This window comes from Heterocephalus glaber, unplaced genomic scaffold (assembly GCF_053883595.1).
Source record: "Heterocephalus glaber isolate CG9 unplaced genomic scaffold, H.glaber_assembly_v1.0 deba00001444, whole genome shotgun sequence".
NCBI classification, from domain to species: Eukaryota; Metazoa; Chordata; class Mammalia; order Rodentia; family Bathyergidae; genus Heterocephalus; species Heterocephalus glaber.
The window spans coordinates 18,389,691-18,406,651 of NW_028258297.1; the positions used below are offsets into that span (position 1 = coordinate 18,389,691).

General features: G+C 36.1%; 1 long non-coding RNA gene across 1 annotated transcript in view; it reads right to left on the minus strand.

Annotated features, from left to right (window-relative positions):
- Window positions 1–302: 302 nt before the first annotated feature.
- LOC110349415 (uncharacterized) overlaps window positions 303–16,961 on the minus strand; it is a 168,031-nt gene continuing 151,372 nt past the window's right edge. Inside the window, exon 4 of the long non-coding RNA XR_002395354.2 lies at window positions 303–467. This is a non-coding gene — a long non-coding RNA (uncharacterized LOC110349415). The remainder of the gene's footprint in view (window positions 468–16,961) is intronic.

The following is a 16,961-nucleotide window of genomic DNA, read 5'->3' on the forward strand; positions in this document are numbered from 1 at the left end:
TTGATCTATATCTACTGTGTGAAATAAGGGTTCAATTTCATTCTTCTGCATGTTGATATCCAGTTTTCCTAATGCCATTTATTGAGGAGACTGACCCTTCCCTATTGTTTGATCTTGGCACTTTTGTTGAAAACCAGTTGGTTATATGTGCATGATTTTATTTCTGGGCTCTCTTCTTTTCCATTGGTTATGCATCTGTTTTTATACCACCACCATGTTGTTTTGGTTATAGTAGTTTTGTAGAATACAGATACTCAACTTATGATGATGTTTCATTAGGAGAAAGCCATAAACTGAAAATATCACTAAACCAAAAATGCATTTAATACACCTAACTTACTGAACATCACAGCTTAGCAACAAAGCACACTGTGGATTATTGGTTGTTTAAGCATGGCTGGCTGGTAGCTCCAGTTCACTGTTGTTGCCCAGAAACATGAGAGAGCATCATGGTGCATATTGGTAACCTGGGAAAAGATAAAAATTCAAAATCTGAAGTACAGTTTCTACTAAATATTTATCACTTTTACATCATCATAAAGGCAAAAATATTGTAAGTTGAACCATTATAATTCAGGGACTACCTGCAGTTTGCAGTCAGGTGGTTTCATGCTATTGATAATTATTTACTTATGTGTGCCACTAACTGGTAGAACAATTCAAAACCACATTTATGATTTAAAAAGATAATGAGTTTAAAATTATCTAAGGTTGGTCTGTTCAGAATCCTGGCAGTCTGATTCTAATAAGAAGAGGAGACATTATGAAAGTTTGGAAATATGTGTATTCTAATATACATTGGAATAAAATGTTTAACGGAAACTTGTCTTGGAGGAGGAGTTGTTTTTAACTATTTTGTTTTGTCAAGATCAGTATTTGCTATCCAGTGACACAGAGGCAGAAACACAGCTGCCTAGTGAGATTTCAGAGAACAGCAGAACCTTCAGACATTTCTAGAACCAATACAAACCTGAGAATACTCTGCTAAGTGGGCTTAAACACTGTTGATCATTTTGTTTTTATGTAAATATCTGCTTCTGGACTTGTTGTCCAGGTTTGTGTTCCCAGAGTAAAAACTTCCTTGCTTCTTTCATATCATGCACATCCAACCCAACAACTTTCCTATTAAGCATGGTGCCTATAGCAGAGTAGAAGCAATATAAGCTTGAGGAATATGAGGTCCCAAGAGCAGTCTGGAGAAGAACAAGATGGCATGCTGGGATGAAGATGGTATGTTATGAAAATTCTGTAATAGGAGTCAGTGTGGAGCTAGCAGTCCTTGAGAAAGTATTCACACACTCAAGAAAAAGCATAAGATTATTCATGGAGTTCAGAAACACATTATTAGAAATTTGTGTTTAAATTTTTAATTATTGTTTTTTCATTTTCATTTTCCCTGTATGTTTTACAGTAAACAATACATATTAATGAATTGGTGCACATTAATGCATCACATACATGCTCATACACATAGGAGAGGTACAACTTTTATAAATTGTTACTATTAAAAGACAAACAGAAAAGAATTTGGACACTACTGATCTAGGGCTTAGAATTCTAAATGCTCCCAGACTTCAGTTTTTAATTTCCCAGAGCAACATGATAATAAACCACTTCCACCAAATATCATCTATCACATAAAATTAATGCTTAAGTCCATTGGTATTGGCTTTGTGGACATTTTCACATTAAAATTAATAATAATTGTGATGTCAGAGTTGTATAGGAGCTGTAAGCATAAAGAGTTTATACCTAATGCTATCTTTCTAAATATTTAAATAATATAGTATTTATCAATATTGTTGGTCCATGAATAATTCTTTCCTGCAAAAGAGGTCTAAACTTTTGCTAAATTTGAAAACAATTCTCTAAATCTACACAACACTGACTTGGCCTCGCTAGTTTAAGAGGAAAAATAAAATTGGAATTTCAATGTAAAATTAACAGAAGCAAACATTTTCAAAGGCATGACCTAGAAATTACAAGAGTATGAATTTAAAAAAAAAACTGAAGGCATCAAAAATAAAAAGTATGTAGAAATATAAATAAGAATTGGAGTATGTTAGGGACACAACATCCTCTAGAAAAAAGTGAGCAATAACTTTTTAAATCAAAAAATTTCGATTATATACAGATAGCATATATGACATTATGTAAGGTACTGTGCTGGGGATATGTCAAAATGAGAGAATTTGATTACTATTAAGTATATTATTGGAAATCAAATTGACCATCCTATTTGTCCACTAATGAGTTAAATAGAGCTGTGGCAAGCACTCATTTTATATTGACAAGAATAACTTGTTTTAAAATTTAAAAGTCATATTTTAGCAGTTTTTGGAAATTCCACTCATAAAAGAAGGCACAAATAAATTGTGTTGCATGATGAATGCACTTCATCAGCTATTAGGCCCACGTTTAAATGAGTCCAGTGGTTTTCAAAGTTTATTTACCTTCTATTTCTCTGTTTCTTACTTTCTCTTCTCTGCTTAATTCTCTTCTCTGTTTGTTGAATTTCTGTTTGCTTAATCAACCTGAATATGCATTGTTTCCTTTCCTGGGCCTTGAGCAAGTTTGGTTCTGACTCTGGTCTTCTTCCACAATTGGAAGCAGCAATGATTTAGGAATAAAAATGTACTCTCTATTTTGTGACATCTGCCATGTAAAGATCGAGGTTTGTTCTCTGACAAGTGAGAGATGATACTGTTTTTGTTAGTATCTTCTCTGTTGATTATTTGTTTTGTTTCTTGATTGTTTCACTTTTGTAGGATAAAAGAAACTTTTGAGATCTGGGCTTTCCTCTCATCCACAGGTAATATATATTTCTTCTCCATGTTTTTTCATGAAAGTTCTATATATTTGATTTTCTACAGAGAAGAAAGGTCCACAGCATTGGTGAGAAGTGTTACAGTATGTGCTTCTACAAACTGATACTTCAATAAATACACTCATGGATACTCAATAAACAGCGTAAAACTGATCTGAACTGAAAGGAAAACCTAATTGTAATTATTTGGGAAATTTTTGGTGTAGTTTTAAATTTTCTAAGGTAAGTGCTCTCTCTTAAATTTGTAAGGTAAGTACTCTCTCTAACCCTTAAATTTGTATGACACTCCTTAAATGATATACAATTCTCACTAACCCCTCAAAATTCATGAACAAATATAGTCTCTTTTCTTTTAAAAGTAATGTAGTTTTTTAATAGAATCAGTGAGAATCTGCCCTCCACTTTATAAGCATATAATTTGACAGATCAGTTATGAAAACAAATTGGTTGAATTCTCTGGGGTTTCATATATAAACTGTCTCATTATTCTGATATAATAAGTCCTATCAGTTATAAATGGTGGGCCATAATTTGTTTGTAGAATTACTGCCTACAAATCCTTCCTAAAAGTTTATATCGTACCTGTTCTATGGGTGAGAGAATTTCTTCAGGTTAGAGGGAAATGTTATCATATGAAACCTAAATTCCCAGGAAGTAATGCAGAGCATAGAAATTTTAAAATATTGGGGTAAAAGACTAAGTATTTCTTCTTATTAATGAGAGGTATGATTGTTTAAGGCAAAAGTTATAGCATTGTCTTATTGGATTTATAGTATATTGAGGTGTAATACACATAACTTTTATATACAACATAGCAGGTGGATGAGAAAGGCAAGTGATCCCATCTAATTTCAGTATTCTGAAAGCAATTAATATTAATTCTAAACAGACTATGAAAGTCTATAATGAATACATAATGAATCACTAGAAAGATCACTGAAAATAAATAATGCAAAAAGGTATGCCTAAAAAGCTACAGCTGTATAGATTTTTTTAAATACTTAAATAACTCAAAAGGGTAGGAAAAGGGTAAGTGTGAACTAAAAAACAGAGGAAAACAAAAAAAATGATCATAATAGGGTAGATGTAAGTCCAATCATATCAATTATTCTACTAGATATTCAGAAATCCAAAAAAGGCAGAATTATCCAGAACGGATGAAAAGAAAAAATAAATACATGCAGACCAACAGATACAAATTTTATGTATAAAGTTGACATTACATGAATGAAAAAATACATAAAAAGCAAAAGTCCCATGTAAGAACATTGGAGTGCCCACATTAGTATTAGATAAGTTAGAATTCAAAGCAAAGAACCTTATCAGAGATAATGAAAAGTAATAAAGGAAGACATAAGATAACAAATATGTATGAATTTCATATCAAACATGAAATACATGAGGCAAAAATTGGCAGATATAAAGGAAGAAATAAATAATTCTACAAAGTTGGAGATACCCACACATCACTCTTACCAACTCATAAAAGACCCAGACACTATCTTAGTAAAGACAAAATCTGTAAAACACCCAAACCAGAGACATAATAGTAACAGAAGCAGCCACAGCAGAATATATATTATTTTCAAGTATGCATGAACATTATGTATTCACCAAAATAGAACACAGGACCATAAAACACATCTCAATAAATTTTAAAAGATCCATATCTTTCAGCGGATATTCTCTGACTATAATAGAATTAAATTAGAAATTCACAACAATGAAAACATAGGTGTTATTTCAATATTTATGAGACTTTAGGCAAAATTTCCTAGAATATAAAGAGCACAAACCATTAAAAAAAAAAAAACCAAGTAAATTTGGCTTCATAAAAATTAAAATTAAAAAATCAATTTTAAAAGCTTTTGCTCATTGAATGACAATAGTATAAAACTAAAAAGATATACACAAGTATAAACACACGAAGTATAATGCTTAGTAGAAGAAGCTAATCAAAGAAAGTGAATATACTATATGATTGGATTCATATAAAAGTCTAGAAAATGCAAATTCTGGAAAAATTCAAATCAATCTGCAGTGCCAAGAAGCAAATCCATAGGTGAAGGATAGATTACAAATGGGTAGAGGAAACAGGGTTCCGAAAATATTTCATATCTGTATTTTTGTCACTGTGCCTAGTTTCCTATCAACTACATTGTCTCACCATAAGAATCTCATGGAGATGATATGAGAAGGCAAAAATCAAAGGACATTTTATTATTGTTGTCTCAGATTGTGCCTGAAACACCAGTGCAGATATTCACACTGATACATATTTGTATAAATGTGAATGATATTGTTGTCAATGCCAACTAATCAGATTGCACATTTTAGACAGGTGCATTTTATTAACTTTAGTTGACCCTCAATTTAGATATTATAAATTATTTAAATAATCCAGAGTTGGGGTTCACTATAAAAAAATTACTAGCCAAGGGTTGATAATTATTGAAGCTGAGGCTAGGCACAGGTGTATTCATTACACAATTATCTTTTACTCTGTATATGCATGAAATGCTGCAAATAAAATATTAGAAAATCTCTATAGAGAGGTTACTAAAAATATAATTTAATCCCTTATGAAATCTACAAAGAGAAGATAACTTTCTAGCCTTCATATTTGCTTAGCTATTTACTCTGAGTTTGCTAATCATGCTATACGGTGGCTAACATGTTAATTTATTCTTTTGTAATACTTCTGTTATTGAATCTGGCCAAAATTCAGTAAGATCAGGTTTTTCTTTGTTTTTGTTTTTGTTTTTGATTTTGTTTGGTACCAGGGATAGCAATCGGGACCTTGCGCTTGCAAAGCAGGCGCCGGAACCACTGAGCTAAATTCCGGCCCAAGACCAGATTTTATTCTGATCAAGAATTCATTTTGGAATCAGCCCGCTGCAGACAGGCAGGTCTGCCTACTCACTACCGAGGTCCTGAGTCACACAGAACAGGCCTATTCAGCCTGCTGCAGACAGGCAGGTGTGTGCACGCCCTACCGAGGTCCTGAGTCACGCAGAAGACAACGAATCACCCCGCTGCAAACAGGCAGCCACCTGGTTCCACACTACAAAGATGCAGAGGACACCACACCACCAGACCAAGGTACTGAGTCCCTCTGCTCCCGGCCCAGTAGGGGCTTCTGGGCCGCCGTCCCACTGCGCCTGGTCCAGAGGAAGTGGCTTCCCGGTCACCATCCCTCCCGCTGCTCCAAGCCCAGAGGAAAGGACTTTTGGGCCACCTTCTGTCCCACTGCTCCTGGCCCAGAGGAAGGGGCTTCCGGGCCACGACCCCTCCCACCCCTCCTGGCCCAGAGGGAGGGGCTTCTGAACCACCATCCCACTGCTCATGGTCCAGAGGAAGGGGATTCCCAGCCACCATCACTCTGGCTGCTCCCAGCCCATAGGAAAGGGCTTTTGGGTCACCATTCCTACCACTGCTCTCTGCCCCTGTCCCACCTCTCCCAGCTCAGAGGAGGTAATCCCTGCAGGCACACACAGCCCCCCGCCCCAGTTGAAATGAGAAAACATGTAAATAAGTCTCAAAAGCAGACTTCCAGATCACCTACAGCAACCACAAAGGGAAATGAGATGGAACACTCTGATACCAGCCACCTGGACCCACTGAACTGGCAAACAAAAGGGGATCGGGAAAAAATGAAATCAGAAATAATTTCCCAGATAACAGAAGATATTGTGCCCCTAGTGCAAGACATGATTAATAAATCTAGAGAGGAGCTCAGGAACATGATGGAATCCCAACATAAGAAACAAATGGAATCCATAAAACAGATGCAAATAGATTTCCAGGACATGAAAAACTCCACTGAAAGTCTACACAGCAGAATGAGCCAATGTGAGGACAGAATTTCAGATATAGAAGATAAGATTGCAATTAGTGACCAGGAAAAGAAAAATTGCTTCAAAATTGTAAGAGAACATGAGAAATCAATCCACCAGCTGCTAGATGATGCAAAGAAGAATAACATAAGACTGATTGGGCTCAATGAAGAAACAGGAGAGAATGGAGATGACATAAAAAATCTCTTCACAGAAATAATGGCAGAAAACTTCCCAAGCAGGAGAAAAGATCTTGACATACAGATAAGTAAGGCATATAGGACTCCAAATAGCCTTGATCAAAAAAAATCTACACATAGGCATATAATTGTTAAGATTCCAGAAACACAACAGAAGAACAAAGTTCTCCAAGCAGTCAGAGAAAAGAAACAAATCACATACAAAGGAAAGCCCATCAAAATCACAGCAGACTTCTCAACACAAACCATCAAGGAAAGAAGAGCTTGGAGTGACATATTCCAAGCCCTAAAAGAAAACAGCCTCCAACCCAGATTGATGTACTCTGCAAAACTATCTTTCAAAATTGATGGAGAAATGAGATACTTTCATGACAAAGAGAACCTTAGGAAGTTCGCGAATACCAAACCAGCACTCCAAAGAATTTTACACAATAGCCTAGGAACAGACATTGAGGATCACAACCCCAGGAAGCAAAGCAGAATGAACCCATCTGGCATGACAAGAAATTCAATGGAAAGGGGGAGAACCCAACAAAAAGAAAAAGTCATGGCAATGACAAGTCATTATGTTTCAGTTATAACCATCAATGTTAATGGACTCAATTCACCAATCAAAAGAAATAGACTGACAGAATGGGTCAAGAAGCAAAATCCAACAATATGTAGCATACAAGAAACACACTTCATTCAAAAGGAAACTCACAGACTGAAAGTTAAAGGGTGGAAAACAATACTGCATGTGACAGGAACCAACAAAAAAGCAGGAGTAGCTAGCCTCTTGGCAGATCAAGTAGATTTCAAACCAACACTGATTAAGAGAGATAAAGAAGGACACTACATCCTTGTAAAGGGAAGAATCCAACAGGAAGAGATGACAATCATAAATATCTATGCACCAAACACTAGTGCACCCAACTATATGAAACAAATACTAACAGACAAGAAAAGTCATATATGCACTAATACAATTGTAGTGGGGGACATCAACACCCCACTGTCACAAATAGATAGATCAACTAGACTAAAAATAAGTAATGAAATACTAGAATTCAATTGAACTCTTGAACAAATGAACTTAACAGATGTTTACAGAGTATTCCACCCAACAAAATCAGAATAGACATTCTTCTCAGCTGCACATGGGTCATTCTCCAAAATAGAACACATACTCACACACAGAACATGTTTAAGTGAGTGCAAAGGAATTGAAGTTATCCCCTGTATATTATTAGACCATAGTGTGATGAAATTGGAGATCCACAGCAAAAGAAACTCAAAATTAATTTCATAAACATGTGGAAATTGAACAACACACTTCTGAATAACCAATGGGTCACAGAGGAAATTAAAGAAGAAATCAGAAAGTTCCTTCAATTAAATGACAATGACAATACAACATATCAGAATCTATGGGACACAATGAAAGCAGTCTTATGAGGGAAATTCATAGCACTGAATATGCATATTAGGAAAACAGAATGAGCCCAAATAAATAACCTGATGCTGAGCCTCAAGCTTCTAGAAAAAGAAGAGCAGGACAACCCCAAAGCTCATACAAGGGAGGAAATTATAAAGATCAGAGCAGAAATCAATGCAATGGACACTAAGAGAATGATACAAAAAATCAATGAAGTCAAGAGTTGGTTCTTCGAAAGAATCAACAAAATTAACAAACCTTTAGCCAACCTTGTCAGAAAAAGGAAAGAAAAGGCCCAAATCCATGCAATTAGAAATGAAAAGGGTGAAATTACAACAGACCCAGCAGAAATCCAGAGGATCATCAATACCTACTTCCAGAACCTATACGCCAATAAGATGGACAACACAGAAGAAAGGGACAGATTCCTAGATACATATGAATTACCAAAGTTGAACAAAGAAGACCTAAAAACTCTGAACAACCCAATATCAACCAATGAAATTGAAAATGTAATTAAAAACTTATCAACTAAGAAAAGCCCAGGCCCTGATGGCTTCACTGCTAAATTCTACAAGACATTTAGAGAGGAACTGCTGCCACTACTGTTTAAACTCTTCAATGAAATTGAAAGGGAAGCAATACTCCCAAATTCACTCCTGGAAGCAAGCATCACCTTGATCCCCAAAGCAGAGAAAGACCCAACTGAAAAGGAGAACTATAGGCCAATCTCACTAATGAACATAGATGCAAAAAATCCTTAATAAGATAATGGCAAACAGAATGCAGAAGATCATCAAGAAGATCATACACCCTGATCAAGTGGGATTCATCCCAGGGATGCAGGGATGGTTCAATATACGAAAATCAATCAATGTAATGCACTATATCAATAGAGCCAAGGACAAAAACCATATGATTATCTCCATAGATGCAGAAAAAGCATTTGACAAAATCCAACATGCATTTATGATAAAAACCCTACAAAAAATTGGAATAGATGGTCTCTACCTCAAAATGATAGAAGCCATCTATGAAAAACCAACAGCCAATATCATACTAAATGGTCAAAAACTGAAATCCTTCACACTAAAATCAGGAGCAAGACCAGGATGTCTACTGTCACCACTGTTGTTCAATATAGTTCAGGAAACATTAGCCATGGCAATTAGACAAGAGAAAGAAATAAAAGGAATAAAGATAGGAAATGAAGAAGTCAAATTGTCATTATTTGCAGATGACATGATGCTCTATCTAGAAGACCCCAAGAACTCCACCAAAAGTCTTCTAGACTTAATAACCAAATTCAGTCAAGTAGGTGGATACAAGGTCAACACACAAAAATCAATAGCTTTCCTCTACACCAATGACAGACTCACTGAGAGAGATATAGGGCAAATAATTCCTTTCATAATAGCACCCAAAAAACTGAAATACCTAGGAATCATCCTAATAAAAGAAATCAAAGACCTCGTCTCTGAAAACTATGGCACTCTGAAAAGAGAGATTGAAGATGATATCAGAAAATGGACAGACATCCTCTGCTCCTGGGTAGGAAGGATTAATATAGTGAAAATGGCCATACTTCCAAAACTGCTATATAGATTTAATGCAATTCCAATTGAGATCCCAGCAGCATACATCATGGACCCTGAGAAAACAATCCAAAAATTCATTTGGAACAAGAAGAGACCCAGAATAGCAAAAGTAATTCTAGGTAACAGAGACATGGCAGGGGGTAACACAATCCCCAACCTGCAACTATACTACAAAGCTACTGTGATAAAAACAGCATGGTACTGGCAAAGAAACAGACTTGAGGACCAGTGGAACAGATTAGAAGATGCAGAAACAATGCCAGACACACTCAGCCATCTCATCTTCGATAAAGGAGCCAAACACCCTCACTGGAGGAAAGGTATCCTCTTTAATAAATGGTGCTGGAAAAATTAGGTTTCAACTTGCCAAAGATTAAAACTAGACCTGTATCTCTCACCATGCACTAAACTAAAATCAAAATGGATTAAAGATCTAAATATTAAAATAGAAACTCTGAACCAGTTGGAACAGAGGTTAGGTGGAACCCTTGAAGACATCGGTGTAGGAAAAGATTTTATGAACAAAACCTCAGTTGCCCATGAACTAGCACAAACAATCAACAAGTGGGATCTCTTCACATTAAAAGGATTCTGCACAGCAAGAGAAACCACCAGCAGTGTGAAGAGACAACCTACAATGTGGGAAAAAATCTTCACCTGCTCTTCCTCAAAGATCTACTATCTTGAATCTATAAAGAACTTAAAAAGATCAGACCTCCCAAATTTAAAGACCCAATCCAAAAATGGGCATCTGAAATGAACAGACATTTCTCACACAAAGAAGGAGAAATAGCAAATAAATACATGAAAAAATGTTCAACATCACTGGCCACTCGAGAGATGCAAATGAAAACAACGCTGAGATTCAACTTCACTCCAGAAAGAATGGCTGCTATCATGAAATCAACTAATAACAAATGCTGATGGGGCTGTGGGGAAAGAGGAATCCTGCTCCACTGCTGGTGGGAATGTACACTGATGCAACCACTGTGGAAATCAGTATGGAGATACCTCAAAGAACTAGGAATGGAAGTCCCATTTGACCCAGCTATTCCACTGCTGGGGATCTTCCCCAAAGAATTAAAAGAATCATACCACAGTGATATATCTGCACCCAAAATCATAGCAGCACAGTTTGTAATAGCTAAAACTTGGAAATAGCCCAAATGCCCATCAACTGAAGATTGAATAAAGAAAATGTGGTTTTTTTATAAAATGGAGTACTACTTAGCCATCAAAAATGAGAAATTAGAGACATTTATAGCTAAGTGGATGCACATTGAGGCCATACTCTTAAGTGAAATAAATAGGACACACATGAATAAATACCAAATAGTTTCTCTGGTGTGAGAAACTTAAAGTGTAAATAAGGACTAAATGTATAATAGGTCATGTGAAATAGGAAGAAAAGGGGCAAAGGGGAAGGAAGTGGGAGGGCTAGGGGAAAGGATAGAAGGGAATGGGATTAATATGAGAAAATGAAAAAATAGGAATAAAATCTTTGTAAATAGGGAGGAATGGAGGGGTTGAAGGGAGGGCTGGACAAGGGGAAAAAGTAAGAACCAAGAGAGACTATGTAAAGGTGCAAATCTCCAATGATGAATGTTATTATATTGTATACCTAAAATGTACCATTGATTAGAATGAATAATTGATAATGCAAAATAGGAAGAATAGGTCCAAAGGGTTAGAGGTAGTGGGAGGGCCAGGGGAAAGGAAAGAAGGGAAAGAAAAAATGATGAGAAATGGAAAAAATGGAAATAAAGTCTTTGTAAATAGGGAAGGGTGGAGGGAGTGAAGGGAGGGCTAGGAATGGGGAAAAAATAAGAACCAAGATGCATTATGTAAAGGTACAATTCCCAATGAGAAATGTAATTGTGTTGTATACCTACAATGTACCAATAAAAGAATTTAATAAAAAAATAAATAAATAAATGAATTCACTTTGACTTCCAGGCCACTGTACCACCACAACCAGCACAGAGGAAAGGGCCTTCTAGGCTGTGGTACCATTGCTCCCAGCACAGAGGAGGTGAGTCATGTGGGCGACAAGAGCACACATACACCCTGCACCCCCATTGAAATGAGAAGTCACATAAACAAGCCTCAAAAAGAGACTTCCAAATCACCTACAGCAACCACAAAGGGAAATGAGATGGAACACTCTGATACTCAACCACCTGGACTCCCTGAACTGGCAACAAGAGAGGATCTATAAAAAATGAAATGAGACATAAATTCTCAGATAACAGCAGAGACTGTGTTCATAGTGCAAGACATGATTAATAAATCTAGAGAGGAGCTCAGGAACATGATGGAATCCCAACAAAGGAAACAAATGGAATCCATAAAACAGATGAAAACAGATTTCCAAGAGATCAAAAACTCCATTGAAACTCTACACAGCACTCCCAGGGCAGAGGAAGTGAGCCAATTCCAGCATGAAGGAGTAGGATACCTGCCCACCATTCCACTACTCCCAGGGCAGAGGAGATGAGCCAATCCCAGCACCCAGGAGGAGGTTCCCTGGCCACGATTCCAGTGCTCCCAGGGCAGAGGAGGTGAGCCAATCCCAGCACCCAGGAGGAGGCTCCTCAGCTGCCATTCCACCACTCCCAGGGCAGAGGAGGTGAGCTGCGCGGGCATCAACAGCATGCCTCCTCCCAAATCAAAATAAGAAGACACATAAACAAACCTCAAAAACGGACTTCCAAATCACGTACAGCAACCCCAAAAGGAAACGAGAGGGAACAATCTGATACTCAACAACCTGGACTCCATGAAATGGCAACAAAAGAGGATCTGGAAAAAATGAAATCAGAAATAATTTCTAAAATAACAGCGAAGATTGTGCCCATAGTGCAAGACATGATTAATAAATCTAGAGAGGACACAGAAAAAAAAAAGAGGAGCTAAGGAACATGATGGAATCCCAACATAGGAAACAAATGGAATCTATAAAACAGATACAAACAGATTTCCAAGAGATTAAAAACTCCACTGACAGTCTATGCAGCAGAACAAACCAATGTGAGGACAGAATTTCAGATGTAGAAGATAAGATTGCAATTAGTGACCAGGAAAAGAAAAATTGCTTTAAAATTATAAGGGACCAGGAGAAATCAACCAGCAGCTGCTAGACGATGCAAAGAAGAATAACATTTTAAGACTGATTGGAGATAATGAAGAAATAGGAGAGAGTGCAGATAATATAAAAAAACTGTTCACAGAAGTAATGGGAGAAAACTTCCCAAGCAGGGAAAAAGAACTTGACATACAGATAAGTGAGGCATATAGGACTCCAGCTAGCCTTGATCAAAAAAAATCTACACATAGGCATATAATAGTTAGGATTCCAGAAATCCAACAGAAGAACAAAATTCTACAAGCAGTGAGAGAAAAGAAACAAATCACATGCAAAGGAAAGCCCATCAGAATCACAGCAGACTTCGCAATGCAAACCCTCAAGGCAAGAAGGGCTTGGAGTGACATATTTCAAGCCCTAAAGGAAAACAGCCTCCAACCCAGATTGATGTACCCTGCAAAACTATCTTTCAAAATTGATGGAGAAATAAGATACTTTCATGATAAAGGGCACCTCAGGAACTTCATGAATACCAAACCAACACTCCAAAAAATTTTAGACAATATCCTAGGAAAAGACAATGAGGATCACAACCCGACGAAGCTCAGCAGAATGAATCCATTGGGTGTGACAAATTAAATGTAAAGGGGGAGAATCCAACAAAAAGAAAAAGTCATGACAAGGCTTTTAAAACTTGTAACTTCACCTCCCTAATGAGGGTATAATTCAATCTTGTTATTGTACTGATTAGTATTTTTCTGATTCTAGTGTTGCACACCTTTCCTTGTGCTGTACTGGCTATTTAATATCTTCTTGTGCCTACTTTTTAATTGGGTTGTTTATTAATGAGCTGCAAGAGTTCTTTATATATTCTGGTCTTTGTAAATATAGTCTGTTTAAGGTCTACTTTTCATTTTAATGATGTCATTTAAAGTTCTAAATTTTGATGGAATCTCATTTATCAATTTTTTTTGTTTTATACATGTTTTTTATAACCTAGGAAATACTTGCCTACCCTAAATTCATAAACATTTTCCCTTATAATTTCTTCTTAAAGTTTTATACTTTTAGGCTTTCATATTTAGGTTCATATATCACTTCAAGTTATTTTTATGTGTGGAAATAAAGGGTTGAGGTTAACTTTTTATATATGGATATCAGGTGTTCTACAGCCATTTGCAGAAAACACTATCTTTTCCTCTGCTCTTGAATTGAGTTGATATTCTACAAAATGTTGATGTTAAAAAATCTTCCAAAACTCAGTGCACCATATAAGAGTGGTTCCATTTCTAGATTCTCTGTTTTATTCCAGTGATCTATATGTCTTTCCTTACACCAACACTGCCTTGATTACTGTAACTTTAGAGGAAGTCTTAAAATTAGGTACTAAACGTCTTCCAACTATTTTTTTTCTTTTTCTTTTTACTTTTCTAGGTCTTTTGTACTCATACATAGCTTTTAAATTTTAATATCCAATTCTTCATTTATAGCAAGTATACACACACCTGAATGTTTATATATACCTTGTGTTTGCTAATCCTGCTACATTCAAATACAAGTTCTAGGGGCCATTAGAGATTTCTTAATATTTTCTCTGTAGATGATCATTTCTTCTACATATAAAGATTTTGCTTCTACCTTCCCAATCCTATCCTAATTGTGTCATTTTATTGCCAGACTGTTTTGGTTTAGGCCTAGGTTTCAAAGTTTAATAGACAAATGAAGACTAGGCATATCTGTCCTTGTTCCCCACCTTAAGGAGAAAGCATTGTATCTTCTCCATTCATATAAGGCGTTCTCACTGGAAGTATGGAGGACATGTCTTTAATCTGTTGAGAAGGTTCTGTTCTGCTTCTAGTCTCCTGATAGCTTTTACCATGAACAGCTGTAGAATTTAGTCCAATATTTTTTCTCCAACTAGTGACAGGATCATATGGTTTTTTCCTTTCCTCTGTTAAAATGATGACTTTGAGGGGTGGATCTTCCAATGCTGAACCAACACTGCCATGCCTACAACAAAATCACTTTCTACATACTGCCAGATCTGACTTCTGATAGTTTGTTTTGATAAAGAAATTTCTATCTATGTTCATACTTTTTTCTATTATCTTTATTCAGTTTTAGGATTAGCACAATGTTGATTTCATAAAATGAGGGGAGAAGTGTTCCTTCTTTTACTGCTTTAAATATTTGCTATAATTTATCATTTAAAATGTATATGAGCCTGTTGTTGTCATATTGGTACGTTTTCAAGCTAGGAATATACTTTCTTTAATAGGTGCTATTCAAATATTATATTTCCTCCAGAATCAGTTTCATTAACTTGTCTTCCAAGATACTTCTTAGACGTTGTCAACTTTATTTCAAAAAGGATTTTTGTAATATGCTTTCTATATCCTTGTAAATTCTGTAAAATCTGTGGTAATGTCTCCTAGATCTTGATATCATAATTTTAAAAATGTATAATTGATATTGTGTAATAGGAAGAAAAGGTGTAAAGAACAAGGGAAGTGCAAGGGTTAGGGGAAAGGAAAGAAGGGAAAAAAAAATATGAGAAAGAAACAAAATGGATACAAAGTCTTTCCAAATAGGGAAGGCTGGAGGGGATGAAGGGAGGGCAGGGAAATGGGGAAAAAATAAGAACCAAGATACTGATGTAATGGTACAAGATCCCAATGATGAATGTAAGTGTATTTTATACCTAAAATGTACCAATAAATTTAATGGAGGGCAAAAAAAGTCTATACAGCAGAATGAGCCAATGTGAAGATAGAATTTCAGATAGAGAAGAAAATATTGCAATTAGTGACCAGGAAAAGAAAAATTGCTTCAAAATTGTAAGGGTCCATGAGAAATCAATCCCACAGCTGCTAAATGATCTAAAGAAGAATAACATAGGACTGATTGGAGTCAATGAAGAAACAGGAGAGAATGCAGATGACAAAAAAAAACTGTTCACAGAAGTAATGTCAGAAAACTTCCCAAGCAGGGGAAAACAACTTGACATACAGATAAGTGAGGCATATAGGACTCCAACTAGCCTTGATCAAAAAACATCTACACATAGGCATATAATTGTTAAGTTTCCAGAAACCCAACAGAAGAACAAAGTTCTACAAGCAGTGAGAGAAAAGAAACAAATCACATACATAGGAAAGCTCATCAGCATGACAGCAGACTTCTCAACACAAACCCTCAAGGCAAGAAGAGCTTGGAGTGATGTATTTCAAGCCCTAAAGGAAAACATCCTCCAACCCAGATTGATGTACCCTGAAAAACTATCTTTCAAAATGGATGGAGAAATAAGATACTTTCATGACAAAGAGCACCTTAGGAAGTTCCTGAGTACAAAACCAGCACTCCAAATAATTTTAGACAATATCCAAGGGAAAGACAATGAGGATCACAACCCCAGGAACCACAGGGGAATGAATCCATCAGGCGCAATAAGAAATTAAATGTAAAGGGGGAGAATCCAACAAAAAGAAAAGGTCATGACAATGATAAGTCAATATGTATCAGTTGCAACTATCAATGTTAATGGTCTCAATTCACCAATCGAAAGAAATAGATTGGCAGAATGGGTCAAGAAGCAAGATCCAACAATATGCTGCATACAAGAAACACACTTAATTCAAAAAGAAACTCATAGACTGAAAGTTAAAGGATGGAAAACAATACGCCATATGATGGGAACCCCCCCCAAAAAAAGCAAGAGTAACTATCATCTTTGCAAATCAAGTGGATTTCAAACCAACACTGATTAAGAGAGACAAAGAAGGACACTACATCCTTGTAAAGGGAACAACCCAACAGGAAGACATGACAATCTTAAATATATATGCAACAAATGGAACTATATAAAACAAATACTAACTGACATGAAAAGTCATATGCACTGATACAATAGTAGTGGAGGACCTCAGTACACTGCTGTGACAGATAGATGAACTACATAAAAAAATAAGTAACAAAATACTAGAACTTAATTGAACTCT